This window comes from Prunus avium, chromosome 8 (assembly GCF_965620075.1).
Source record: "Prunus avium chromosome 8, drPruAviu1.hap1.1, whole genome shotgun sequence".
NCBI lineage: Eukaryota > Viridiplantae > Streptophyta > Magnoliopsida > Rosales > Rosaceae > Prunus > Prunus avium.
The window spans coordinates 10,344,190-10,370,454 of record NC_142291.1 but is presented as its reverse complement, the minus strand read 5'-3'; the positions used below and the strand labels follow the sequence as shown (position 1 = coordinate 10,370,454).

At 46.9% G+C, this 26,265-nt stretch overlaps 21 non-coding genes and 1 pseudogene across 21 annotated transcripts; all 22 read left to right on the top strand.

Moving 5' to 3' along the window:
* Window positions 1–7,037: 7,037 nt before the first annotated feature.
* Window positions 7,038–7,156, top strand: LOC148291872 (5S ribosomal RNA; annotated as a pseudogene).
* A 753-nt stretch (window positions 7,157–7,909) lies between these two features.
* On the top strand, window positions 7,910–8,028 carry LOC148291871 (5S ribosomal RNA). The gene has a single exon (XR_015827434.1). It is a non-coding gene; the product is annotated as a 5S ribosomal RNA (ribosomal RNA).
* A 754-nt stretch (window positions 8,029–8,782) lies between these two features.
* Window positions 8,783–8,901, top strand: LOC148291870 (5S ribosomal RNA). The gene has a single exon (XR_015827557.1). It is a non-coding gene; the product is annotated as a 5S ribosomal RNA (ribosomal RNA).
* Window positions 8,902–9,675: 774 nt separating this feature from the next.
* Window positions 9,676–9,794, top strand: LOC148291869 (5S ribosomal RNA). Its single transcript, XR_015827433.1, has one exon. It is a non-coding gene; the product is annotated as a 5S ribosomal RNA (ribosomal RNA).
* Window positions 9,795–10,548: 754 nt separating this feature from the next.
* Window positions 10,549–10,667, top strand: LOC148291868 (5S ribosomal RNA). Its single transcript, XR_015827556.1, has one exon. It is a non-coding gene; the product is annotated as a 5S ribosomal RNA (ribosomal RNA).
* A 774-nt stretch (window positions 10,668–11,441) lies between these two features.
* LOC148291867 (5S ribosomal RNA) lies at window positions 11,442–11,560 on the top strand. The gene has a single exon (XR_015827431.1). It is a non-coding gene; the product is annotated as a 5S ribosomal RNA (ribosomal RNA).
* Window positions 11,561–12,334: 774 nt separating this feature from the next.
* On the top strand, window positions 12,335–12,453 carry LOC148291866 (5S ribosomal RNA). Its single transcript, XR_015827430.1, has one exon. It is a non-coding gene; the product is annotated as a 5S ribosomal RNA (ribosomal RNA).
* Window positions 12,454–13,207: 754 nt separating this feature from the next.
* Window positions 13,208–13,326, top strand: LOC148291865 (5S ribosomal RNA). Its single transcript, XR_015827429.1, has one exon. It is a non-coding gene; the product is annotated as a 5S ribosomal RNA (ribosomal RNA).
* A 754-nt stretch (window positions 13,327–14,080) lies between these two features.
* Window positions 14,081–14,199, top strand: LOC148291864 (5S ribosomal RNA). The gene has a single exon (XR_015827661.1). It is a non-coding gene; the product is annotated as a 5S ribosomal RNA (ribosomal RNA).
* Window positions 14,200–14,952: 753 nt separating this feature from the next.
* On the top strand, window positions 14,953–15,071 carry LOC148291863 (5S ribosomal RNA). Its single transcript, XR_015827428.1, has one exon. It is a non-coding gene; the product is annotated as a 5S ribosomal RNA (ribosomal RNA).
* Window positions 15,072–15,825: 754 nt separating this feature from the next.
* LOC148291862 (5S ribosomal RNA) lies at window positions 15,826–15,944 on the top strand. Its single transcript, XR_015827660.1, has one exon. It is a non-coding gene; the product is annotated as a 5S ribosomal RNA (ribosomal RNA).
* Window positions 15,945–16,697: 753 nt separating this feature from the next.
* LOC148291861 (5S ribosomal RNA) lies at window positions 16,698–16,816 on the top strand. The gene has a single exon (XR_015827427.1). It is a non-coding gene; the product is annotated as a 5S ribosomal RNA (ribosomal RNA).
* Window positions 16,817–17,570: 754 nt separating this feature from the next.
* Window positions 17,571–17,689, top strand: LOC148291860 (5S ribosomal RNA). Its single transcript, XR_015827659.1, has one exon. It is a non-coding gene; the product is annotated as a 5S ribosomal RNA (ribosomal RNA).
* Window positions 17,690–18,443: 754 nt separating this feature from the next.
* On the top strand, window positions 18,444–18,562 carry LOC148291859 (5S ribosomal RNA). Its single transcript, XR_015827425.1, has one exon. It is a non-coding gene; the product is annotated as a 5S ribosomal RNA (ribosomal RNA).
* Window positions 18,563–19,315: 753 nt separating this feature from the next.
* On the top strand, window positions 19,316–19,434 carry LOC148291858 (5S ribosomal RNA). Its single transcript, XR_015827424.1, has one exon. It is a non-coding gene; the product is annotated as a 5S ribosomal RNA (ribosomal RNA).
* A 754-nt stretch (window positions 19,435–20,188) lies between these two features.
* LOC148291857 (5S ribosomal RNA) lies at window positions 20,189–20,307 on the top strand. The gene has a single exon (XR_015827423.1). It is a non-coding gene; the product is annotated as a 5S ribosomal RNA (ribosomal RNA).
* Window positions 20,308–21,061: 754 nt separating this feature from the next.
* LOC148291856 (5S ribosomal RNA) lies at window positions 21,062–21,180 on the top strand. The gene has a single exon (XR_015827422.1). It is a non-coding gene; the product is annotated as a 5S ribosomal RNA (ribosomal RNA).
* Window positions 21,181–21,933: 753 nt separating this feature from the next.
* Window positions 21,934–22,052, top strand: LOC148291855 (5S ribosomal RNA). The gene has a single exon (XR_015827421.1). It is a non-coding gene; the product is annotated as a 5S ribosomal RNA (ribosomal RNA).
* Window positions 22,053–22,805: 753 nt separating this feature from the next.
* LOC148291854 (5S ribosomal RNA) lies at window positions 22,806–22,924 on the top strand. The gene has a single exon (XR_015827498.1). It is a non-coding gene; the product is annotated as a 5S ribosomal RNA (ribosomal RNA).
* Window positions 22,925–23,677: 753 nt separating this feature from the next.
* On the top strand, window positions 23,678–23,796 carry LOC148291853 (5S ribosomal RNA). Its single transcript, XR_015827594.1, has one exon. It is a non-coding gene; the product is annotated as a 5S ribosomal RNA (ribosomal RNA).
* A 753-nt stretch (window positions 23,797–24,549) lies between these two features.
* On the top strand, window positions 24,550–24,668 carry LOC148291852 (5S ribosomal RNA). The gene has a single exon (XR_015827593.1). It is a non-coding gene; the product is annotated as a 5S ribosomal RNA (ribosomal RNA).
* Window positions 24,669–25,421: 753 nt separating this feature from the next.
* On the top strand, window positions 25,422–25,540 carry LOC148291851 (5S ribosomal RNA). The gene has a single exon (XR_015827592.1). It is a non-coding gene; the product is annotated as a 5S ribosomal RNA (ribosomal RNA).
* Window positions 25,541–26,265: the final 725 nt, after the last annotated feature.

The window sequence follows — 26,265 nt, the reverse complement described above, 5'->3', positions numbered from 1 at the left end:
TTTCATTTATGGTTTGTTGTTTCATTTTATCTTAATTTGTTTTTATTTCTTATCTTAAAAATTTTAAAATTAAAAAAAAAAAAAGATTTTTCATATGAGCCGACTTATGGTAACCCCAGTGAGCACTTCCGTTAATACAGTGTCTAGGAGTTCTTTAGGCGACACCTTCGGTGTCTAAGAAGTTTGGGTTTTAAGCGGGACCATTGTGACCCCTCCAACCTTCCCGGATCCCCTGGCTGTGTTTTCTGAGGCCCTTAACTGGTCATCCGTGAGTTGCTTGTATATTCGTGTGTTTTTAAATTAAGTTTTCTTTATTTTCTTTGTTTTCTTTTCTGTTGAGTCTTTGTTTTTGTTTTGTTTCTGTTTTTGTTTTGTTATGTTAGTTTATTTATTTATTTACGTGGTATGGTTAGTTAGTTTATTTCTGAGTGTTAAAACACATTTTTATTTCAAACGCTGCATTAAAAACAAAAAAACAAACCCAAAAAAAAAAAAAAAAAAAAAAAAAAACTTCTTCTTCTTCTTCTTCTTCTTCTTCTTCATCTTCATCATCATCATGGCTTGCCTCTATTTTCTCGCACTTGTAGAATCTGCAGCAGCTCCACATGGTCCTCATTTTTTCTCTGCAGTGCTTCCACGTGCTGATTGGCACAGTAGAGCCGCTTCTGCAAGTCCGCCACCATAGCCTTCAAGGAAGCTATTTCCTCGCTCATCGCGGCACACTCCCTTGTCCTCGCCAGTAATCGCATGCCCAAATTGGTAGCGGAGACCGCGTGGAGCACAGTTAAATTGTGGGACTCCTCTACCGCTGCCTTATCAGACCTCTGTGCCACATGCAGATGATCTGTCGGAGTGAGCTTGCTGCTAATCATGCCTCCTAGCAGCACTGCTCTGTTCGACAGTGCCTCAGAAAAGTTCGGTATTGCCTCAGCAAAGTTTGAGGCCGTGCCGTGATGATATGAAGAGTTTGGAAAGACAGTGTTTGGAGGAGCCCTTGTCTGGGCATTCGGTGGTGCAAGTGAGAGCTCAAGGTTGAGATCATCAAGGTGAGTGCATGAGGATGCCATTTTTTTTTTTTCTGTTTATGGATTTTTTGATGTTTTTCCTTGAGTTGCAGGAAGAAATGCTGGGTATCATCCGCTTGCAGAGGTGTGGTTTAAATAGACATATACTGATGAGAGAGAGCCAACACCATTTCGGATTTCCCGGGCATGCTCGACCTAATCGCTTCAAGGGGGAGCACCTTTACTTTACTTTTTTTTTTTTTTTTTCCTCAGTGTTTTCTGGTGTTTAATGTTTTTGCCCGTTACTTTCATTTTCTAGTGCTTTGTGTTTTTGCCTTTCCCTTTCGGCTATCATCTTTGTCTTATTTTAGTTAGGGAAATGTGTTTTCTTTTCCGTTTGTCGTCTTTGTTTTATTTTAGTTGGGAAGTGTGTTTTCTTTTTCTTTTTCTTTTTCTTTCTGCAACCTTACTCTTTTATTTCCGAAACAAAATAACGAAAATACAAAAACAACAAAATAAAATAAAAACAACAATAATGCAGTAGGAAATCATTTCTTCTCGGTGCTTGGTGTCTCGACCATTGGAGCTTTGAGTTTGGCCCTCTGGCTGTCCTCTTCTGGGGCTTCACGCACAGCTTCTTGGGGCTCATCACTTGAGCTCCCAAAGATCGCAATCTTAGCTTGAGCGTAACTACTCTCGCGATCTGCTTGTTTGCGTTTACCCGGTCGGTCTAGGTCCTCCAGCTGTTTTCGCATGTCGCGAGAGTACAACTCTACCATTTTTGATAGGTTTTTATTCTCGTCCCGCAATACTTCTAGCTGGTGTCGATTCACCTCCACTATCCTTGACCTCTCCCTTTTCAAGCTTTTTATAGCAGTCTGACACTCCTCAACCATACTTCGCTCCACCGCCAACTGACCTTTCAGCACCTCTACCTCATGGGACTTCGCAAGTAGGCGATGACCCAAACTTGCGACTGTTGCCGTACTCTGCACGCTCAGTGCTAGGGCATCGCTCACGACCCGGTTGTCATCCCTTGTCCCCAGAACACGTATATCTTTAGGAGTCACTAAATTTCTAGCCACTCCAATGGCAACATCGTTGTCCAGGAGTATTGAGTCAGTTACTGTCACAGGCCCCCGTGCGGAAGCAAAGTAGGGCATCCATACTGGTGCCGCTGCTTGGCCTCGTGTCTGAGTCGGTGGAGCTAGGTTGAGATCCAACGAAAATGGGTAGTTAGAGGCCATTTGATTTCTCACTCTCTTTTCTTCTTTCTTTCTTTTCTCTTTTGTGTGTTTCTGAGTTTGCGTTTTTTTTTTTTCACCCTTTCTTATAGACTTAGTCTTTGACAAACCCTAGCCATTACAGCATCTGAGCATTTTCTGAATCTCCAGCATTCCCTGAGTCCCACAACCTTCTCGCCTTCCAACCATACCCAACTCATTTATCACGACGTGTCTTTTCTGAACGAACGCGTTCAGTAAAGTCTTCGCGCCTTTCCATGAGCCCGTAATTTTTGCTTGTGGAGTCTGCGGCGCCTCTATGCGTCGACACGTGTCTCGCCTTGTCTGTTGGTCCCTTACACTAAACCGAGACATCATGACCCATGTTAAAATCCCGCTCTTTGTGTTGCTAATCACGGTTCGATAGTTTGTTTTTACAAAACTAAATAATAATAAAAAGCCGGAATTGAAAACAAATTGTGGGTCGGGTTTCACTTTAGTTTGGGTTTCAAAGTGGGTTAAATTCACCGTGGTTTGTGTTTCGAAATTGTGGGCTTTGGGCTTCAAAATTTTTTTGGGTTTCAGAATTGTGTGATTAGGGTTTACTGTTTCATTTTTTTTTGTTTTTTTGTTTGTGTTGTAATTTTTATTTTATAATTATTTTGTTTTTGTTTTCTTTTGTGATTTTGTGATTTTTTTTTATTTGCTTTAATACCTTTCATTTGTTGTTATGACATTGTTTGTGGCTAATTTTTAAACATTGAGGACAATGTTCATTTCTAGGTTTGGGGGTATTGGAGTTTACCATGTAAAATTGGTTTTTCCTTAATTTAATTTAAATTTTTTTTTATTTGCTTGTTTTTATTTTTTTATTTTGTTAAGTCTTGCTTTTATTTTGATTTTGATTTTGATTTTATTCACTTTCCGAACACATTTGATGAGATTGTGATAAATGTTTGCATGACTTAAATGAAAATTGAATTTTATTTATTATTTTTTTTTTTTCCTTGTAAATTTTTATTGTAAAAAAAAAAAAATTTAATTAATTGATTAATTTGGCATCGTTCTAGCATGATATGTTCGAAACCTTCTTTGCACTTGCCATTTGTTTCATAATTCTCCAATTAAAGGATTTGCATGACCCAAAGAATTGTATCAAGCATAAATTAGACTTATATAACCATAAATGTGAGCTTTTGAGCCTTGTGCTTCATTTCATGAGTGTTATACACATACTCTTATTTTCTTGTCATCAAAGTTGTTGTTTGATCTCATTATTCATTGATTTGGTTGAACACTTAAAAGTCATTAATTCTTATGCAATTTGATTTCATGACATTTAAGAAGTGATATTAAGGCCCTCTTTGGATCGTTTGTGCCTTTCAAGCTAACCTTATGCATGCTTAAGCATGATTTTCCATTGTTAACCATTTTGAGCCTACATGTAAACCTTTTCTTTCATTTTACCAATTATATTTCCTCGCCTTAGCCCGAAAAACAAGAATTTACCTTTCTAAGGAACTCATGAGCTCTAATTCGGATGTGTTTTTCATGCTAAGTTTGGGAAGGGATATTACATAAAGAAGAAAAAAAAAATTCACTCAATTGGTGAAAGAAAAGAAAAGAAAAGAGAAAAAATTGTGATTAAGTGGTGGTTGAATGAAATTTCATTTTTGGGTTTCATTTTTGGGCCTTCAAAATAATTTGGTGTTTGGAAAGGAGTTTGAATCAATGTAAATGAAGGTATAAGGAGTTTTGATCATGTAAAAGAAAAAAATCTAATCGTGATGATTCGAAGTCTTGTAAACAATTATTTTATGCTCTTACATTTTGAGTTCCTTGGACTTTGTATTATCCATACCTTTCATTTCTCACTCACCTTACACCCTTGGCCCCATTACAACCTATAATAAAGACCTAAATTGATCTTAAATGTCATATGGTTGAATTGCATGCATTTTCTTACTTTTAAGTGTTTGGCATCCTTCTTGAGATCATATTAATGCAAGTTCTTCATCTTTCTATTTCGAGTTAAGTCTTTATGGTTTAACTCTAATCTCATGTTTATAACTGAGTGTTGCATTATAGCCCTCTTCTGAGTGATTCATTTGTGAGAGGACAACTTTGGTGAGATTTGAAGTTGAATTTGTGCTTTGTATGATTTTTGAAATTGTGTGAAAACTAAGATTGGGGAATTTGTTGCATTTGGCTATCACACTAATACACTTTGAACATGTTATGTTTTGAACTTTGCCGCCTTGTAAATAATGTCTAAAATTGAGTTTTTATTGTTAAAATTTTTGAGTCATGTGCATGAGTCATTTCTCTTCAGAAAATGTTCGGAAAAATTGTTTTGAGTTTTATTTTTATTTCTTTTATTTTTGTTTTTGTTTTTGTAATTATTTTTGTTTTTGTTTTTGCTTAAGGACTAACAAATCTATTAAGTTTTCTAACCATTTTGTTTTGTAGAGTTAGAAAAACGTTTGTGGGTATCGTATCTGTTAAACCCTCAGGAGACACAACTCCTCCTACTAGGGATGCCTAGAGGTTTAAAGGCTTGTTGCATTCGCTCAATGCAATCGAGTTACCTACGAAAGTGGTCTAGTTAACTTCTTGTTTTGTTTTTAACTTTGTTTTGTGTTGTTTTGCTCGAGGACTAGCAAAATCTAGGTTTGGGGGTATTTGATCGGTTCATAATTGTATATCATTTTGTACCCTTCTAGCTTATGATTTGGTTATGTTTTTGAGTTAAACTTGTGCTTTTAATCCTTTTTGTGTTTATCTTTCAGTTCATTGAGCTTTAGGTAATAATGATGGCTTTAGAGAGCATAATTCATGCAATTCAAGCATGTTAAGGCCTAATTTGGATGAATGGATGAAGAGCTTAAAGACAAACTCATTTTGGCTACAGCCCCCTGCCAGTCCAGTTCCGTAGGTCATATTGCAAGCTTTGTTTCAACCACCTACATAGCTCGAATGAGGCCACATTCTTCATGAAAGTTGTTCCAATTGGTGTGTACTATAACATATCCAAAATTCAGCCCCATTGGATAAATCTGGAGTCCGTTACCTAGCAAACACAGAACCATGCTCAGGATGGATCTTATCAGCGCGGAAAATGAGTTAGCAATTTGTTTCGGCCTTAACTTCTTCCTCCGACCTTGGATTGGCCCAAATAACATATGGCTGGAAAGAAGACATTCTGAACTTCAATTTCGAGTGCTTAAAGCCCTAATTTGATTAAGAGAAGCCCAAGTTGTAAGCCCTTGAAGTTGCTGGTCATGCTGACCTCAGCATGTGCTGGTTGGATGCTTGGTCATGGTGAGCTAGGTATGAGCTATCATTTCTGGTTGGAAGCTTGGTCATGGTGACATGAAGATGAGCTAGGGCTGCTGGTGGGATCTATTGGTGAAGTGCATCAACCAATTCAAGATTTTCTAATACAAGTGCATCACCCAATTTAGATTTTCTAATACAAGTGCATCAACCATTTCAGATTTTATAAAACAAGTGTTGTATGCATTAGCCATATTGAATTCAGATTTTCACTTCCCCTAGGCCTATAAATAGGGAAGTTCTCTAAGCTTGTAAACACACCCCAAGGGGGGGAGCTCTCAAACACTTCTCTAGAGCTCCCTTCCCTTCTCTCCCTCAAATTCTCTTAGTTTCTCTTTCTAGTTTTCAATTGTTATAATGAGATCTTTGTGCTGAAATTTTCCTTTAAGTCTTTCCAAGTTCTACTTTAATTTTCATTGTTATGTAAATTCTTTTCTTTAGTTTCAAGTTTGATTAGTTTCCAAGTTTCAATTATGATTTTTGTTCTTATTCATTATGCTTATAAGTTAATATGCTAGTTTGAATGATTGATCACCATTTAGGCTTGCATGTTAGCTATCTTGGTTTGAATTAAGAGTAGACACCATACTTTAATTCGAATTGAACTATGAATAGGAAGAGTATGTATGGACATTCGACAACAGGGATTAGATACATGCTTGGTTGTTTAAATTGTTCTTCTATGCTTAATGGGTTCCTAATGCTTAATTTTAGGTTAGACAACAAATGATCAAATTAGGGAATTAGGAACACAAGGTTATGACCACACACCATGGCTTAATCATACTTTAGCTAGAATCAATCCATTAATCTAAATTGAACTTGGGAACTTATTTGCTTGAGTTACTTATTTCTTTCTTCCTTGTTTTATGTTCTTTGTTTTTGTTTCTATTTTGTGTAGGGAAACTAAATTGGATCATTCAATCACCAATCCCTGTGGAATCGACCTCGCACTTACATATGCTATACTACCAACGGTTCGTGCACTTGCGAGTATCACAAGTTGAGGATGCAACTGAATCCATTTTGGTGCAGCTGTATCTACGCAACAGAGCCCAGATCAGCGGTTTGCCCGATTTGACGTTGCACGCTCGTCGGTCCAGCTCCTCTCCAATAACTTACGCCATCTGTCCTACATCACCCCGTGGAGCTCGTCTCCAATTAACCGGGCACCGCAAACGAACGAAAGCGAAAAAACAACAGGACTCGACGCCCACTGCCGAAATTATTGGGGTTGTTCTTAACATTGTCAGTTTTTTTGTTTTTTTTGTTTTGGTTCAATTATCGTAAGGTAGGCCCCACAGCCGATCGGAACCGGCAGTTCGGCAGGCCTGCGTGCGACACATGGTAAGGGTGGCGACGACAAGGCTTGACAGGCCATGCCATTTCATGCGGGGGGCGTTGGATAGCCAACCCATGGTCATATGGCATGGCTCAAACGTGGCTTATATACTTTTAGGCGTTATAAGATAACGGATGCGATCACACCAACTCACATGCACCGGATCCCATCAGAACTCCGAAGTTAAGCGAGTTTGGGGTAGACTAGTACTAGGATGGGTGACCTCCTGGGAAGTCCTCGTGTTGCATCCCTTCTTTTTTTGCCTTGTTGACGTTTAAATTGTCGTGGGCGTTTGCTTTCCGTCATCTTATTCATCTGGATGTCTTTGTTTTAACACGACCCCTTGGCGCAGCGTGACAATCGGGGCACACTATGATTAAATACTCCTAGAAAGCCTAGGATTAACGAAGGAATTAAAATAGGAAAATAACACAGTTACCAAAAACTTCAAAAATTGGATTTCGGGCTAGTAAACGACGTCGGATGCCCGAAAAAGCCCACGACCCATGGCACCGCAATGAGTTTTACTGGCGACGCCATTGCCTTCGAATCGACGGTTCGTAGGCCCAATTCTGAGGTCGGAGCCCAGATCAGCGGTTTGCCCGATTTGCCGTTGCACGCGCGTCGGTCCAGCTCCTCTCCAATAACTTACGCCATCTGTCCTACATCACCCCGTGGAGCTCGTCTCCAATTAACCGGGCACCGCAAACGAACGAAAGCGAAAAAACAACAGGACTCGACGCCCACTGCCGAAATTATTGGGGGTGTTCTTAACGTTGTCTGTTTTTTTGTTTTTTTTTTTTTGGTTCAATTATCGTAAGGTAGGCCCCACAGCCGATCGGAACCGGCAGTTCGGCAGGCCTGCGCGCGACACATGGTAAGGGTGGCGACGACAAGGCTTGACAGGCCATGCCATTTCATGCGGGGGGCGTTGGATAGCCAACCCATGGTCATATGGCATGGCTCAAACGTGGCTTATATACTTTTAGGCGTTATAAGCTAACGGATGCGATCATACCAACTCACATGCACCGGATCCCATCAGAACTCCGAAGTTAAGCGAGTTTGGGCGAGAGTAGTACTAGGATGGGTGACCTCCTGGGAAGTCCTCGTGTTGCATCCCTTCTTTTTTTGCCTTGTTGACGTTTCAATTGTCGTGGGCGTTTGCTTTCCGTCATCTTATTCATCTGGATGTCTTTGTTTTATCACGACCCCTTGGCGCAGCGTGACAATCGGGGCACACTATGATTAAATACTCCTAGAAAGCCTAGGATTAACGAAGGAATTAAAATAGGAAAATAACACAGTTACCAAAAACTTCAAAAACTGGATTTCGGGCTAGTAAACGACGTCGGATGCCCGAAAAAGCCCACGACACATGGCAACGCGATGAGTTTTACTCGCGACGCCGTTGCCTTCGAATCGACGGTTCGTCGGCCCAATTCTGAGGTCGGAGCCCAGATCAGCGGTTTGCCCGATTTGCCGTTGCACGCGCGTCGGTCCAGCTCCTCTCCAATAACTTACGCCATCTGTCCTACATCACCCCGTGGAGCTCGTCTCCAATTACCCGGGCACCGCAAACGAACGAAAGCGAAAAAACAACAGGACTCGACGCCCACTGCCGAAATTATTGGGGTTGTTCTTAACTTTGTCAGTTTTTTTGTTTTTTTTTGTTTTGGTTCAATTATCGTAAGGTAGGCCCCACAGCATATCGGAACCGGCAGTTCGGCAGGCCTGCGCGCGACACATGGTAGGGGTGGCGACGACAAGGCCTGACAGGCCATGCCATTTCATGCGGGGGGCGTTGGATAGCCAACCAATGGTCATATGGCATGGCTCAAACGTGGCTTATATACTTTTAGGCGTTATAAGCTAACGGATGCGATCATACCAACTCACATGCACCGGATCCCATCAGAACTCCGAAGTTAAGCGAGTTTGGGCGTGAGTAGTACTAGGATGGGTGACCTCCTGGGAAGTCCTCGTGTTGCATCCCTTCTTTTTTTGCCTTGTTGACGTTTCAATTGTCGTGGGCGTTTGCTTTCCGTCATCTTATTCATCTGGATGTCTTTGTTTTATCACGACCCCGTGGCGCAGCGTGACAATCGGGGCACACTATGATTAAATACTCCTAGAAAGCCTAGGATTAACGAAGGAATTAAAATAGGAAAATAACACAGTTACCAAAAACTCCAAAAACTGGATTTCGGGCTAGTAAAGGACGTCGGATGCCCGAAAAAGCCCACGACTCATGGCACCGCAATGAGTTTTACTCGCGACGCCGTTGCCTTCGAATCGACGGTTCGTGGGCCCAATTCTGAGGTCGGAGCCCAGATCAGCGGTTTGCCCGATTTGCCGTTGCACGCGCGTCGGTCCAGCTCCTCTCCAATAACTTACGCCATCTGTCCTACATCACCCCGTGGAGCTCGTCTCCAATTACCCGGGCACCGCAAACGAACGAAAGCGAAAAAACAACAGGACTCGACGCCCACTGCCGAAATTATTGGGGTTGTTCTTAACGTTGTCAGTTTTTTTGTTTTTTTTTGTTTTGGTTCAATTATCGTAAGGTAGGCCCCACAGCCGATCGGAACCGGCAGTTCGGCAGGCCTGCATGCGACACATGGTAGGGGTGGTGACGACAAGGCCTGACAGACCATGCCATTTCATGCGACGGCATCCCATTTCATGCGGGGGGCGTTGGATAGCCAACCCATGGTCATATGGCATGGCTCAAACGTGGCTTATATACTTTTAGGCGTTATAAGCTAACGGATGCGATCATACCAACTCACATGCACCGGATCCCATCAGAACTCCGAAGTTAAGCGAGTTTGGGCGAGAGTAGTACTAGGATGGGTGACCTCCTGGGAAGTCCTCGTGTTGCATCCCTTCTTTTTTTGCCTTGTTGACGTTTCAATTGTCGTGGGCGTTTGCTTTCCGTCATCTTATTCATCTGGATGTCTTTGTTTTATCACGACCCCTTGGCGCAGCGTGACAATCGGGGCACACTATGATTAAATACTCCTAGAAAGCCTAGGATTAACGAAGGAATTAAAATAGGAAAATAACACAGTTACCAAAAACTTCAAAAACTGGATTTCGGGCTAGTAAACGACGTCGGATGCCCGAAAAAGCCCACGACACATGGCAACGCGATGAGTTTTACTCGCGACGCCGTTGCCTTCGAATCGACGGTTCGTCGGCCCAATTCTGAGGTCGGAGCCCAGATCAGCGGTTTGCCCGATTTGCCGTTGCACGCGCGTCGGTCCAGCTCCTCTCCAATAACTTACGCCATCTGTCCTACATCACCCCGTGGAGCTCGTCTCCAATTACCCGGGCACCGCAAACGAACGAAAGCGAAAAAACAACAGGACTCGACGCCCACTGCCGAAATTATTGGGGTTGTTCTTAACTTTGTCAGTTTTTTTGTTTTTTTTTGTTTTGGTTCAATTATCGTAAGGTAGGCCCCACAGCATATCGGAACCGGCAGTTCGGCAGGCCTGCGCGCGACACATGGTAGGGGTGGCGACGACAAGGCCTGACAGGCCATGCCATTTCATGCGGGGGGCGTTGGATAGCCAACCAATGGTCATATGGCATGGCTCAAACGTGGCTTATATACTTTTAGGCGTTATAAGCTAACGGATGCGATCATACCAACTCACATGCACCGGATCCCATCAGAACTCCGAAGTTAAGCGAGTTTGGGCGTGAGTAGTACTAGGATGGGTGACCTCCTGGGAAGTCCTCGTGTTGCATCCCTTCTTTTTTTGCCTTGTTGACGTTTCAATTGTCGTGGGCGTTTGCTTTCCGTCATCTTATTCATCTGGATGTCTTTGTTTTATCACGACCCCGTGGCGCAGCGTGACAATCGGGGCACACTATGATTAAATACTCCTAGAAAGCCTAGGATTAACGAAGGAATTAAAATAGGAAAATAACACAGTTACCAAAAACTCCAAAAACTGGATTTCGGGCTAGTAAAGGACGTCGGATGCCCGAAAAAGCCCACGACTCATGGCACCGCAATGAGTTTTACTCGCGACGCCGTTGCCTTCGAATCGACGGTTCGTGGGCCCAATTCTGAGGTCGGAGCCCAGATCAGCGGTTTGCCCGATTTGCCGTTGCACGCGCGTCGGTCCAGCTCCTCTCCAATAACTTACGCCATCTGTCCTACATCACCCCGTGGAGCTCGTCTCCAATTACCCGGGCACCGCAAACGAACGAAAGCGAAAAAACAACAGGACTCGACGCCCACTGCCGAAATTATTGGGGTTGTTCTTAACGTTGTCAGTTTTTTTGTTTTTTTTTGTTTTGGTTCAATTATCGTAAGGTAGGCCCCACAGCCGATCGGAACCGGCAGTTCGGCAGGCCTGCATGCGACACATGGTAGGGGTGGTGACGACAAGGCCTGACAGACCATGCCATTTCATGCGACGGCATCCCATTTCATGCGGGGGGCGTTGGATAGCCAACCCATGGTCATATGGCATGGCTCAAACGTGGCTTATATACTTTTAGGCGTTATAAGCTAACGGATGCGATCATACCAACTCACATGCACCGGATCCCATCAGAACTCCGAAGTTAAGCGAGTTTGGGCGAGAGTAGTACTAGGATGGGTGACCTCCTGGGAAGTCCTCGTGTTGCATCCCTTCTTTTTTTGCCTTGTTGACGTTTCAATTGTCGTGGGCGTTTGCTTTCCGTCATCTTATTCATCTGGATGTCTTTGTTTTATCACGACCCCGTGGCGCAGCGTGACAATCGGGGCACACTATGATTAAATACTCCTAGAAAGCCTAGGATTAACGAAGGAATTAAAATAGGAAAATAACACAGTTACCAAAAACTTCAAAAACTGGATTTCGGGCTAGTAAACGACGTCGGATGCCCGAAAAAGCCCACGACTCATGGCAACGCAATGAGTTTTACTCGCGACGCCGTTGCCTTCGAATCGACGGTTCGTGGGCCCAATTCTGAGGTCGGAGCCCAGATCAGCGGTTTGCCCGATTTGCCGTTGCACGCGCGTCGGTCCAGCTCCTCTCCATTAACTTACGCCATCTGTCCTACATCACCCCGTGGAGCTCGTCTCCAATTAACCGGGCACCGCAAACGAACGAAAGCGAAAAAACAACAGGACTCGACGCCCACTGCCGAAATTATTGGGGTTGTTCTTAACGTTGTCAGTTTTTTTGTTTTTTTTTGTTTTGGTTCAATTATCGTAAGGTAGGCCCCACAGCCGATCGGAACCGGCAGTTCGGCAGGCCTGCATGCGACACATGGTAGGGGTGGTGACGACAAGGCCTGACAGACCATGCCATTTCATGCGACGGCATCCCATTTCATGCGGGGGGCGTTGGATAGCCAACCCATGGTCATATGGCATGGCTCAAACGTGGCTTATATACTTTTAGGCGTTATAAGCTAACGGATGCGATCATACCAACTCACATGCACCGGATCCCATCAGAACTCCGAAGTTAAGCGAGTTTGGGCGAGAGTAGTACTAGGATGGGTGACCTCCTGGGAAGTCCTCGTGTTGCATCCCTTCTTTTTTTGCCTTGTTGACGTTTCAATTGTCGTGGGCGTTTGCTTTCCGTCATCTTATTCATCTGGATGTCTTTGTTTTATCACGACCCCGTGGCGCAGCGTGACAATCGGGGCACACTATGATTAAATACTCCTAGAAAGCCTAGGATTAACGAAGGAATTAAAATAGGAAAATAACACAGTTACCAAAAACTTCAAAAACTGGATTTCGGGCTAGTAAACGACGTCGGATGCCCGAAAAAGCCCACGACTCATGGCAACACAATGAGTTTTACTCGCGGCGCCGTTGCCTTCGAATCGACGGTTCGTGGGCCCAATTTTGAGTTCGGAGCCCAGATCAGCGGTTTGCCCGATTTGCCGTTGCACGCGCGTCGGTCCAGCTCCTCTCCAATAACTTACGCCATCTGTCCTACATCACCCCGTGGAGCTCGTCTCCAATTAACCGGGAACCGCAAACGAACGAAAGCGAAAAAACAGCAGGACTCGACGCCCACTGCCGAAATTATTGGGGTTGTTCTTAACGTTGTCAGCTTTTTTGTTTTTTTTGTTTTGGTTCAATTATCGTAAGGTAGGCCCCACAGCCGATCGGAACCGGCAGTTCGGCAGGCCTGCGCGCGACACGTGGTAGGGGTGGCGACGACAAGGCTTGACAGGCCATGCCATTTCATGCGGGGGGGCGTTGGATAGCCAACCCATGGTCATATGGCGTGGCTCAAACGTGGCTTATATACTTTTAGGCGTTATAAGCTAACGGATGCGATCATACCAACTCACATGCACCGGATCCCATCAGAACTCCGAAGTTAAGCGAGTTTGGGCGAGAGTAGTACTAGGATGGGTGACCTCCTGGGAAGTCCTCGTGTTGCATCCCTTCTTTTTTTGCCTTGTTGACGTTTCAATTGTCGTGGGCGTTTGCTTTCCGTCATCTTATTCATCTGGATGTCTTTGTTTTATCACGACCCCGTGGCGCAGCGTGACAATCGGGGCACACTATGATTAAATACTCCTAGAAAGCCTAGGATTAACGAAGGAATTAAAATAGGAAAATAACACAGTTACCAAAAACTTCAAAAACTGGATTTCGGGCTAGTAAACGACGTCGGATACCCGAAAAAGCCCACGACTCATGGCGACGCAATGAGTTTTACTCGCGACGCCGTTGCCTTCGAATCGATGGTTCGTGGGCCCAATTCTGAGGTCGGAGCTCAGATCAGCGGTTTGCCCGATTTGCCGTTGCACGCGCGTCGGTCCAGCTCCTCTCCAATAACTTACGCCATCTGTCCTACATCACCCCGTGGAGCTCGTCTCCAATTAACCGGGCACCGCAAACGAACGAAAGCGAAAAAACAACAGGACTCGACGCCCACTGCCGAAATTATTGGGGTTGTTCTTAACGTTGTCAGTTTTTTTGTTTTTTTTTGTTTTGGTTCAATTATCGCAAGGTAGGCCCCACAGCCGATCGGAACCGGCAGTTCGGCAGGCCTGCGCGCGACACGTGGTAGGGGTGGCGACGACAAGGCTTGACAGGCCATGCCATTTCATGCGGGGGGCGTTGGATAGCCAACCCATGGTCATATGGCGTGGCTCAAACGTGGCTTATATACTTTTAGGCGTTATAAGCTAACGGATGCGATCATACCAACTCACATGCACCGGATCCCATCAGAACTCCGAAGTTAAGCGAGTTTGGGCGAGAGTAGTACTAGGATGGGTGACCTTCTGGGAAGTCCTCGTGTTGCATCCCTTCTTTTTTTGCCTTGTTGACGTTTCAATTGTCGTGGGCGTTTGCTTTCCGTCATCTTATTCATCTGGATGTCTTTGTTTTATCACGACCCCTCGGCGCAGCGTGACAATCGGGGCACACTATGATTAAATACTCCTAGAAAGCCTAGGATTAACGAAGGAATTAAAATAGGAAAATAACACAGTTACCAAAAACTTCAAAAACTGGATTTCGGGCTAGTAAACGACGTCGGATGCCCGAAAAAGCCCACGACTCATGGCCACGCAATGAGTTTTACTCGCGACGCCGTTGCCTTCGAATCGACGGTTCGTGGGCCCAATTCTGAGTTCGGAGCCCAGATCAGCGGTTTGCCCGATTTGCCGTTGCACGCGCGTCGGTCCAGCTCCTCTCCAATAACTTACGCCATCTGTCCTACATCACCCCGTAGAGCTCGTCTCCAATTAACCGGGAACCGCAAACGAACGAAAGCGAAAAAACAGCAGGACTCGACGCCCACTGCCGAAATTATTGGGGTTGTTCTTAACGTTGTCAGCTTTTTTGTTTTTTTTGTTTTGGTTCAATTATCGTAAGGTAGGCCCCACAGCCGATCGGAACCGGCAGTTCGGCAGGCCTGCGCGCGACACGTGGTAGGGGTGGCGACGACAAGGCTTGACAGGCCATGCCATTTCATGCGGGGGGCGTTGGATAGCCAACCCATGGTCATATGGCATGGCTCAAACGTGGCTTATATACTTTTAGGCGTTATAAGCTAACGGATGCGATCATACCAACTCACATGCACCGGATCCCATCAGAACTCCGAAGTTAAGCGAGTTTGGGCGAGAGTAGTACTAGGATGGGTGACCTCCTGGGAAGTCCTCGTGTTGCATCCCTTCTTTTTTTGCCTTGTTGACGTTTCAATTGTCGTGGGCGTTTGCTTTCCGTCATCTTATTCATCTGGATGTCTTTGTTTTATCACGACCCCTCGGCGCAGCGTGACAATCGGGGCACACTATGATTAAATACTCCTAGAAAGCCTAGGATTAACGAAGGAATTAAAATAGGAAAATAACACAGTTACCAAAAACTTCAAAAACTGGATTTCGGGCTAGTAAACGACGTCGGATACCCGAAAAAGCCCACGACTCATGGCGACGCAATGAGTTTTACTCGCGATGCCGTTGCCTTCGAATCGATGGTTCGTGGGCCCAATTCTGAGGTCGGAGCTCAGATCAGCGGTTTGCCCGATTTGCCGTTGCACGCGCGTCGGTCCAGCTCCTCTCCAATAACTTACGCCATCTGTCCTACATCACCCCGTGGAGCTCGTCTCCAATTAACCGGGCACCGCAAACGAACGAAAGCGAAAAAACAACAGGACTCGACGCCCACTGCCGAAATTATTGGGGTTGTTCTTAACGTTGTCAGTTTTTTTGTTTTTTTTTGTTTTGGTTCAATTATCGCAAGGTAGGCCCCACAGCCGATCGGAACCGGCAGTTCGGCAGGCCTGCGCGCGACACGTGGTAGGGGTGGCGACGACAAGGCTTGACAGGCCATGCCATTTCATGCGGGGGGCGTTGGATAGCCAACCCATGGTCATATGGCGTGGCTCAAACGTGGCTTATATACTTTTAGGCGTTATAAGCTAACGGATGCGATCATACCAACTCACATGCACCGGATCCCATCAGAACTCCGAAGTTAAGCGAGTTTGGGCGAGAGTAGTACTAGGATGGGTGACCTTCTGGGAAGTCCTCGTGTTGCATCCCTTCTTTTTTTGCCTTGTTGACGTTTCAATTGTCGTGGGCGTTTGCTTTCCGTCATCTTATTCATCTGGATGTCTTTGTTTTATCACGACCCCTCGGCGCAGCGTGACAATCGGGGCACACTATGATTAAATACTCCTAGAAAGCCTAGGATTAACGAAGGAATTAAAATAGGAAAATAACACAGTTACCAAAAACTTCAAAAACTGGATTTCGGGCTAGTAAACGACGTCGGATGCCCGAAAAAGCCCACGACTCATGGCCACGCAATGAGTTTTACTCGCGACGCCGTTGCCTTCGAATCGACGGTTCGTGGGCCCAATTCTGAGTTCGGAGCCCAGATCAGCGGTTTGCCCGATTTGCCGTTGCACGCGCGTCGGTCCAGCTCCTCTCCAATAACTTACGCCATCTGTCCTACATCACCCCGTGGAGCTCGTCTCCAATTAACCGGGAACCGCAAACGAACGAAAGCGAAAAAACAACAGGACTCGACGCCCACTGCCGAAATTATTGGGGTTGTTCTTAACGTTGTCAGCTTTTTTGTTTTTTTTGTTTTGGTTCAATTATCGTAAGGTAGGCCCCACAGCCGATCGGAACCGGCAGTTCGGCAGGCCTGCGCGCGACACGTGGTAGGGGTGGCGACGACAAGGCTTGACAGGCCATGCCATTTCATGCGGGGGGCGTTGGATAGCCAACCCATGGTCATATGGCATGGCTCAAACGTGGCTTATATACTTTTAGGCGTTATAAGCTAACGGATGCGATCATACCAACTCACATGCACCGGATCCCATCAGAACTCCGAAGTTAAGCGAGTTTGGGCGAGAGTAGTACTAGGATGGGTGACCTCCTGGGAAGTCCTCGTGTTGCATCCCTTCTTTTTTTGCCTTGTTGACGTTTCAATTGTCGTGGGCGTTTGCTTTCCGTCATCTTATTCATCTGGATGTCTTTGTTTTATCACGACCCCTCGGCGCAGCGTGACAATCGGGGCACACTATGATTAAATACTCATAGAAAGCCTAGGATTAACGAAGGAATTAAAATAGGAAAATAACACAGTTACCAAAAACTTCAAAAACTGGATTTCGGGCTAGTAAACGACGTCGGATACCCGAAAAAGCCCACGACTCATGGCGACGCAATGAGTTTTACTCGCGATGCCGTTGCCTTCGAATCGATGGTTCGTGGGCCCAATTCTGAGGTCGGAGCTCAGATCAGCGGTTTGCCCGATTTGCCGTTGCACGCGCGTCGGTCCAGCTCCTCTCCAATAACTTACGCCATCTGTCCTACATCACCCCGTGGAGCTCGTCTCCAATTAACCGGGCACCGCAAACGAACGAAAGCGAAAAAACAACAGGACTCGACGCCCACTGCCGAAATTATTGGGGTTGTTCTTAACGTTGTCAGTTTTTTTGTTTTTTTTTGTTTTGGTTGAATTATCGCAAGGTAGGCCCCACAGCCGATCGGAACCGGCAGTTCGGCAGGCCTGCGCGCGACACGTGGTAGGGGTGGCGACGACAAGGCTTGACAGGCCATGCCATTTCATGCGGGGGGCGTTGGATAGCCAACCCATGGTCATATGGCGTGGCTCAAACGTGGCTTATATACTTTTAGGCGTTATAAGCTAACGGATGCGATCATACCAACTCACATGCACCGGATCCCATCAGAACTCCGAAGTTAAGCGAGTTTGGGCGAGAGTAGTACTAGGATGGGTGACCTTCTGGGAAGTCCTCGTGTTGCATCCCTTCTTTTTTTGCCTTGTTGACGTTTCAATTGTCGTGGGCGTTTGCTTTCCGTCATCTTATTCATCTGGATGTCTTTGTTTTATCACGACCCCTCGGCGCAGCGTGACAATCGGGGCACACTATGATTAAATACTCCTAGAAAGCCTAGGATTAACGAAGGAATTAAAATAGGAAAATAACACAGTTACCAAAAACTTCAAAAACTGGATTTCGGGCTAGTAAACGACGTCGGATGCCCGAAAAAGCCCACGACTCATGGCAACGCAATGAGTTTTACTCGCGACGCCGTTGCCTTCGAATCGACGGTTCGTGGGCCCAATTCTGAGTTCGGAGCCCAGATCAGCGGTTTGCCCGATTTGCCGTTGCACGCGCGTTGGTCCAGCTCCTCTCCAATAACTTACGCCATCTGTCCTACATCACCCCGTGGAGCTCGTCTCCAATTAACCGGGCACCGCAAACGAACGAAAGCGAAAAAACAGCAGGACTCGACGCCCACTGCCGAAATTATTGGGGTTGTTCTTAACGTTGTCAGCTTTTTTGTTTTTTTTTGTTTTGGTTCAATTATCGTAAGGTAGGCCCCACAGCCGATCGGAACCGGCAGTTCGGCAGGCCTGCGCGCGACACGTTGTAGGGGTGGCGACGACAAGGCTTGACAGGCCATGCCATTTCATGCGGGGGGCGTTGGATAGCCAACCCATGGTCATATGGCATGGCTCAAACGTGGCTTATATACTTTTAGGCGTTATAAGCTAACGGATGCGATCATACCAACTCACATGCACCGGATCCCATCAGAACTCCGAAGTTAAGCGAGTTTGGGCGAGAGTAGTACTAGGATGGGTGACCTCCTGGGAAGTCCTCGTGTTGCATCCCTTCTTTTTTTGCCTTGTTGACGTTTCAATTGTCGTGGGCGTTTGCTTTCCGTCATCTTATTCATCTGGATGTCTTTGTTTTATCACGACCCCTCGGCGCAGCGTGACAATCGGGGCACACTATGATTAAATACTCCTAGAAAGCCTAGGATTAACGAAGGAATTAAAATTGGAAAATAACACAGTTACCAAAAACTTCAAAAACTGGATTTCGGGCTAGTAAACGACGTCGGATGCCCGAAAAAGCCCACGACTCATGGCAACGCAATGAGTTTTACTCGCGACGCCGTTGCCTTCGAATCGACGGTTCGTGGGCCCAATTCTGAGTTCGGAGCCCAGATCAGCGGTTTGCCCGATTTGCCGTTGCACGCGCGTCGGTCCAGCTCCTCTCCAATAACTTACGCCATCTGTCCTACATCACCCCGTGGAGCTCGTCTCCAATTAACCGGGAACCGCAAACGAACGAAAGCGAAAAAACAGCAGGACTCGACGCCCACTGCCGAAATTATTGGGGTTGTTCTTAACGTTGTCAGCTTTTTTGTTTTTTTTGTTTTGGTTCAATTATCGTAAGGTAGGCCCCACAGCCGATCGGAACCGGCAGTTCGGCAGGCCTGCGCGCGACACGTGGTAGGGGTGGCGACGACAAGGCTTGACAGGCCATGCCATTTCATGCGGGGGGCGTTGGATAGCCAACCCATGGTCATATGGCATGGCTCAAACGTGGCTTATATACTTTTAGGCGTTATAAGCTAACGGATGCGATCATACCAACTCACATGCACCGGATCCCATCAGAACTCCGAAGTTAAGCGAGTTTGGGCGAGAGTAGTACTAGGATGGGTGACCTCCTGGGAAGTCCTCGTGTTGCATCCCTTCTTTTTTTGCCTTGTTGACGTTTCAATTGTCGTGGGCGTTTGCTTTCCGTCATCTTATTCATCTGGATGTCTTTGTTTTATCACGACCCCTCGGCGCAGCGTGACAATCGGGGCACACTATGATTAAATACTCCTAGAAAGCCTAGGATTAACGAAGGAATTAAAATAGGAAAATAACACAGTTACCAAAAACTTCAAAAACTGGATTTCGGGCTAGTAAACGACGTCGGATACCCGAAAAAGCCCACGACTCTTGGCGACGCAATGAGTTTTACTCGCGACGCCGTTGCCTTCGAATCGATGGTTCGTGGGCCCAATTCTGAGGTCGGAGCTCAGATCAGCGGTTTGCCCGATTTGCCGTTGCACGCGCGTCGGTCCAGCTCCTCTCCAATAACTTACGCCATCTGTCCTACATCACCCCTTGGAGCTCGTCTCCAATTAACCGGGCACCGCAAACGAACGAAAGCGAAAAAACAACAGGACTCGACGCCCACTGCCGAAATTATTGGGGTTGTTCTTAACGTTGTCAGTTTTTTTGTTTTTTTTTGTTTTGGTTCAATTATCGCAAGGTAGGCCCCACAGCCGATCGGAACCGGCAGTTCGGCAGGCCTGCGCGCGACACGTGGTAGGGGTGGCGACGACAAGGCTTGACAGGCCATGCCATTTCATGCGGGGGGCGTTGGATAGCCAACCCATGGTCATATGGCGTGGCTCAAACGTGGCTTATATACTTTTAGGCGTTATAAGCTAACGGATGCGATCATACCAACTCACATGCACCGGATCCCATCAGAACTCCGAAGTTAAGCGAGTTTGGGCGAGAGTAGTACTAGGATGGGTGACCTCCTGGGAAGTCCTCGTGTTGCATCCCTTCTTTTTTTGCCTTGTTGACGTTTCAATTGTCGTGGGCGTTTGCTTTCCGTCATCTTATTCATCTGGATGTCTTTGTTTTATCACGACCCCTCGGCGCAGCGTGACAATCGGGGCACACTATGATTAAATACTCCTAGAAAGCCTAGGATTAACGAATGAATTAAAATAGGAAAATAACACAGTTACCAAAAACTTCAAAAACTGGATTTCGGGCTAGTAAACGACGTCGGATGCCCGAAAAAGCCCACGACTCATGGCAACGCAATGAGTTTTACTCGCGACGCCGTTGCCTTCGAATCGACGGTTCGTGGGCCCAATTCTGAGTTCGGAGCCCAGATCAGCGGTTTGCCCGATTTGCCGTTGCACGCGCGTCGGTCCAGCTCCTCTCCAATAACTTACGCCATCTGTCCTACATCACCCCGTGGAGCTCGTCTCCAATTAACCGGGCACCGCAAACGAACGAAAGCGAAAAAACAACAGGACTCGACGCCCACTGCCGAAATTATTGGGGTTGTTCTTAACGTTGTCAGTTTTTTTGTTTTTTTTTGTTTTGGTTCAATTATCGCAAGGTAGGCCCCACAGCCGATCGGAACCGGCAGTTCGGCAGGCCTGCGCGCGACACGTGGTAGGGGTGGCGACGACAAGGCTTGACAGGCCATGCCATTTCATGCGGGGGGAGTTGGATAGCCAACCCATGGTCATATGGCGTGGCTCAAACGTGGCTTATATACTTTTAGGCGTTATAAGCTAACGGATGCGATCATACCAACTCACATGCACCGGATCCCATCAGAACTCCGAAGTTAAGCGAGTTTGGGCGAGAGTAGTACTAGGATGGGTGACCTCCTGGGAAGTCCTCGTGTTGCATCCCTTCTTTTTTTGCCTTGTTGACGTTTCAATTGTCGTGGGCGTTTGCTTTCCGTCATCTTATTCATCTGGATGTCTTTGTTTTATCACGACCCCTCGGCGCAGCGTGACAATCGGGGCACACTATGATTAAATACTCCTAGAAAGCCTAGGATTAACGAATGAATTAAAATAGGAAAATAACACAGTTACCAAAAACTTCAAAAACTGGATTTCGGGCTAGTAATCGACGTCGGATGCCCGAAAAAGCCCACGACTCATGGCAACGCAATGAGTTTTACTCGCGACGCCGTTGCCTTCGAATCGACGGTTCGTGGGCCCAATTCTGAGTTCGGAGCCCAGATCAGCGGTTTGCCCGATTTGCCGTTGCACGCGCGTCGGTCCAGCTCCTCTCCAATAACTTACGCCATCTGTCCTACATCACCCCGTGGAGCTCGTCTCCAATTAACCGGGAACCGCAAACGAACGAAAGCGAAAAAACAGCAGGACTCGACGCCCACTGCCGAAATTATTGGGGTTGTTCTTAACGTTGTCAGCTTTTTTGTTTTTTTTGTTTTGGTTCAATTATCGTAAGGTAGGCCCCACAGCCGATCGGAACCGGCAGTTCGGCAGGCCTGCGCGCGACACGTGGTAGGGGTGGCGACGACAAGGCTTGACAGGCCATGCCATTTCATGCGGGGGGCGTTGGATAGCCAACCCATGGTCATATGGCATGGCTCAAACGTGGCTTATATACTTTTAGGCGTTATAAGCTAACGGATGCGATCATACCAACTCACATGCACCGGATCCCATCAGAACTCCGAAGTTAAGCGAGTTTGGGCGAGAGTAGTACTAGGATGGGTGACCTCCTGGGAAGTCCTCGTGTTGCATCCCTTCTTTTTTTGCCTTGTTGACGTTTCAATTGTCGTGGGCGTTTGCTTTCCGTCATCTTATTCATCTGGATGTCTTTGTTTTATCACGACCCCTCGGCGCAGCGTGACAATCGGGGCACACTATGATTAAATACTCCTAGAAAGCCTAGGATTAACGAAGGAATTAAAATAGGAAAATAACACAGTTACCAAAAACTTCAAAAACTGGATTTCGGGCTAGTAAACGACGTCGGATACCCGAAAAAGCCCACGACTCATGGCGACGCAATGAGTTTTACTCGCGACGCCGTTGCCTTCGAATCGACGGTTCGTGGGCCCAATTCTGAGTTCGGAGCCCAGATCAGCGGTTTGCCCGATTTGCCGTTGCACGCGCGTCGGTCCAGCTCCTCTCCAATAACTTACGCCATCTGTCCTACATCACCCCGTCGAGCTCGTCTCCAATTAACCGGGCACCGCAAACGAACGAAAGCGAAAAAACAGCAGGACTCGACGCCCACTGCCGAAATTATTGGGGTTGTTCTTAACGTTGTCAGTTTTTTTGTTTTTTTTGTTTTGTTTCAATTATCGTAAGGTAGGCCCCACAGCCGATCGGAACCGGCAGTTCGGCAGGCCTGCGCGCGACACGTGGTAGGGGTGGCGACGACAAGGCTTGATTGGCCATGCCATTTCATGCGGGGGGCGTTGGATAGCCAACCCATGGTCATATGGCATGGCTCAAACGTGGCTTATATAATTTTAGGCGTTATAAGCTAACGGATGCGATCATACCAACTCTCATGCACCGGATCCCATCAGAACTCCGAAGCTAAGCGAGTTTGGGCGAGAGTAGTACTAGGATGGGTGACCTCCTGGGAAGTCCTCGTGTTGCATCCCTTCTTTTTTTGCCTTGTTGACGTTTCAATTGTCGTGGGCGTTTGCTTTCCGTCATCTTATTCATCTGGATGTCTTTGTTTTAACACGACCCCTCGGCGCAGCGTGACAATCGGGGCACACTATGATTAAATACTCCTAGAAAGCCTAGGATTAACGAAGGAATTAAAATAGGAAAATAACACAGTTACCAAAAACTTCAAAAACTGGATTTCGGGCTAGTAAACGACGTCGGATGCCCGAAAAAGCCCACGACTCATGGCAACGCAATGAGTTTTACTCGCGACGCCGTTGCCTTCGAATCGACGGTTCGTGGGCCCAATTCTGAGTTTGGAGCCCAGATCAGCGGTTTGCCCGATTTGCCGTTGCACGCGCGTCGGTCCAGCTCCTCTCCAATAACTTACGCCATCTGTCCTACATCACCCCGTGGAGCTCGTCTCCAATTAACCGGGCACCGCAAACGAACGAAAGCGAAAAAACAGCAGGACTCGACGCCCACTGCCGAAATTATTGGGGTTGTTCTTAACGTTGTCAGTTTTTTGGTTTTTTTTGTTTTGGTTCAATTATCGTAAGGTAGGCCCCACAGCCGATCGGAACCGGCAGTTCGGCGGGCCTGCGCGCGACACGTGGTAGGGGTGGCGACGACAAGGCTTGACAGGCCATGCCATTTCATGCGGGGGGCGTTGGATAGCCAACCCATGGTCATATGGCATGGCTCAAACGTGGCTTATATAATTTTAGGCGTTATAAGCTAACGGATGCGATCATACCAACTCACATGCACCGGATCCCATCAGAACTCCGAAGCTAAGCGAGTTTGGGCGAGAGTAGTACTAGGATGGGTGACCTCCTGGGAAGTCCTCGTGTTGCATCCCTTCTTTTTTTGCCTTGTTGACGTTTCAATTGTCGTGGGCGTTTGCTTTCCGTCATCTTATTCATCTGGATGTCTTTGTTTTAACACGACCCCTCGGCGCAGCGTGACAATCGGGGCACACTATGATTAAATACTCCTAGAAAGCCTAGGATTAACGAAGGAATTAAAATAGGAAAATAACACAGTTACCAAAAACTTCAAAAACTGGATTTCGGGCTAGTAAACGACGTCGGATGCCCGAAAAAGCCCACGACTCATGGCAACGCAATGAGTTTTACTCGCGACGCCGTTGCCTTCGAATCGACGGTTCGTGGGCCCAATTCTGAGTTTGGAGCCCAGATCAGCGGTTTGCCCGATTTGCCGTTGCACGCGCGTCGGTCCAGCTCCTCTCCAATAACTTACGCCATCTGTCCTACATCACCCCGTGGAGCTCGTCTCCAATTAACCGGGCACCGCAAACGAACGAAAGCGAAAAAACAGCAGGACTCGACGCCCACTGCCGAAATTATTGGGGTTGTTCTTAACGTTGTCAGTTTTTTGGTTTTTTTTGTTTTGGTTCAATTATCGTAAGGTAGGCCCCACAGCCGATCGGAACCGGCAGTTCGGCGGGCCTGCGCGCGACACGTGGTAGGGGTGGCGACGACAAGGCTTGACAGGCCATGCCATTTCATGCGGGGGGCGTTGGATAGCCAACCCATGGTCATATGGCATGGCTCAAACGTGGCTTATATAATTTTAGGCGTTATAAGCTAACGGATGCGATCATACCAACTCACATGCACCGGATCCCATCAGAACTCCGAAGCTAAGCGAGTTTGGGCGAGAGTAGTACTAGGATGGGTGACCTCCTGGGAAGTCCTCGTGTTGCATCCCTTCTTTTTTTGCCTTGTTGACGTTTCAATTGTCGTGGGCGTTTGCTTTCCGTCATCTTATTCATCTGGATGTCTTTGTTTTATCACGACCCCTCGGCGCAGCGTGACAATCGGGGCACACTATGATTAAATACTCCTAGAAAGCCTAGGATTAACGAAGGAATTAAAATAGGAAAATAACACAGTTACCAAAAACTTCAAAAACTGGATTTCGGGCTAGTAAACGACGTCGGATGCCCGAAAAAGCCCACGACTCATGGCAACGCAATGAGTTTTACTCGCGACGCCGTTGCCTTCGAATCGACGGTTCGTGGGCCCAATTCTGAGTTTGGAGCCCAGATCAGCGGTTTGCCCGATTTGCCGTTGCACGCGCGTCGGTCCAGCTCCTCTCCAATAACTTACGCCATCTGTCCTACATCACCCCGTGGAGCTCGTCTCCAATTAACCGGGCACCGCAAACGAACGAAAGCGAAAAAACAGCAGGACTCGACGCCCACTGCCGAAATTATTGGGGTTGTTCTTAACGTTGTCAGTTTTTTGGTTTTTTTTGTTTTGGTTCAATTATCGTAAGGTAGGCCCCACAGCCGATCGGAACCGGCAGTTCGGCGGGCCTGCGCGCGACACGTGGTAGGGGTGGCGACGACAAGGCTTGACAGGCCATCTCATTTCATGCGGGGGGCGTTGGATAGCCAACCCATGGTCATATGGCATGGCTCAAACGTGGCTTATATAATTTTAGGCGTTATAAGCTAACGGATGCGATCATACCAACTCACATGCACCGGATCCCATCAGAACTCCGAAGCTAAGCGAGTTTGGGCGAGAGTAGTACTAGGATGGGTGACCTCCTGGGAAGTCCTCGTGTTGCATCCCTTCTTTTTTTGCCTTGTTGACGTTTCAATTGTCGTGGGCGTTTGCTTTCCGTCATCTTATTCATCTGGATGTCTTTGTTTTATCACGACCCCTCGGCGCAGCGTGACAATCGGGGCACACTATGATTAAATACTCCTAGAAAGCCTAGGATTAACGAAGGAATTAAAATAGGAAAATAACACAGTTACCAAAAACTTCAAAAACTGGATTTCGGGCTAGTAAACGACGTCGGATGCCCGAAAAAGCCCACGACTCCTGGCAACGCAATGAGTTTTACTCGCGACGCCGTTGCCTTCGAATCGACGGTTCGTGGGCCCAATTCTGAGTTCGGAGCCCAGATCAGCGGTTTGCCCGATTTGCCGTTGCACGCGCGTCGGTCTAGCTCCTCTCCAATAACTTACGCCATCTGTCCTACATCACCCCGTGGAGCTCGTCTCCAATTAACCGGGAACCGCAAACGAACGAAAGCGAAAAAACAGCAGGACTCGACGCCCACTGCCGAAATTATTGGGGTTGTTCTTAACGTTGTCAGCTTTTTTGTTTTTTTTGTTTTGGTTCAATTATCGTAAGGTAGGCCCCACAGCCGATCGGAACCGGCAGTTCGGCAGGCCTGCGCACGACACGTGGTAGGGGTGGCGACGACAAGGCTTGACAGGCCATGCCATTTCATGCGGGGGGCGTTGGATAGCCAACCCATGGTCATATGGCATGGCTCAAACGTGGCT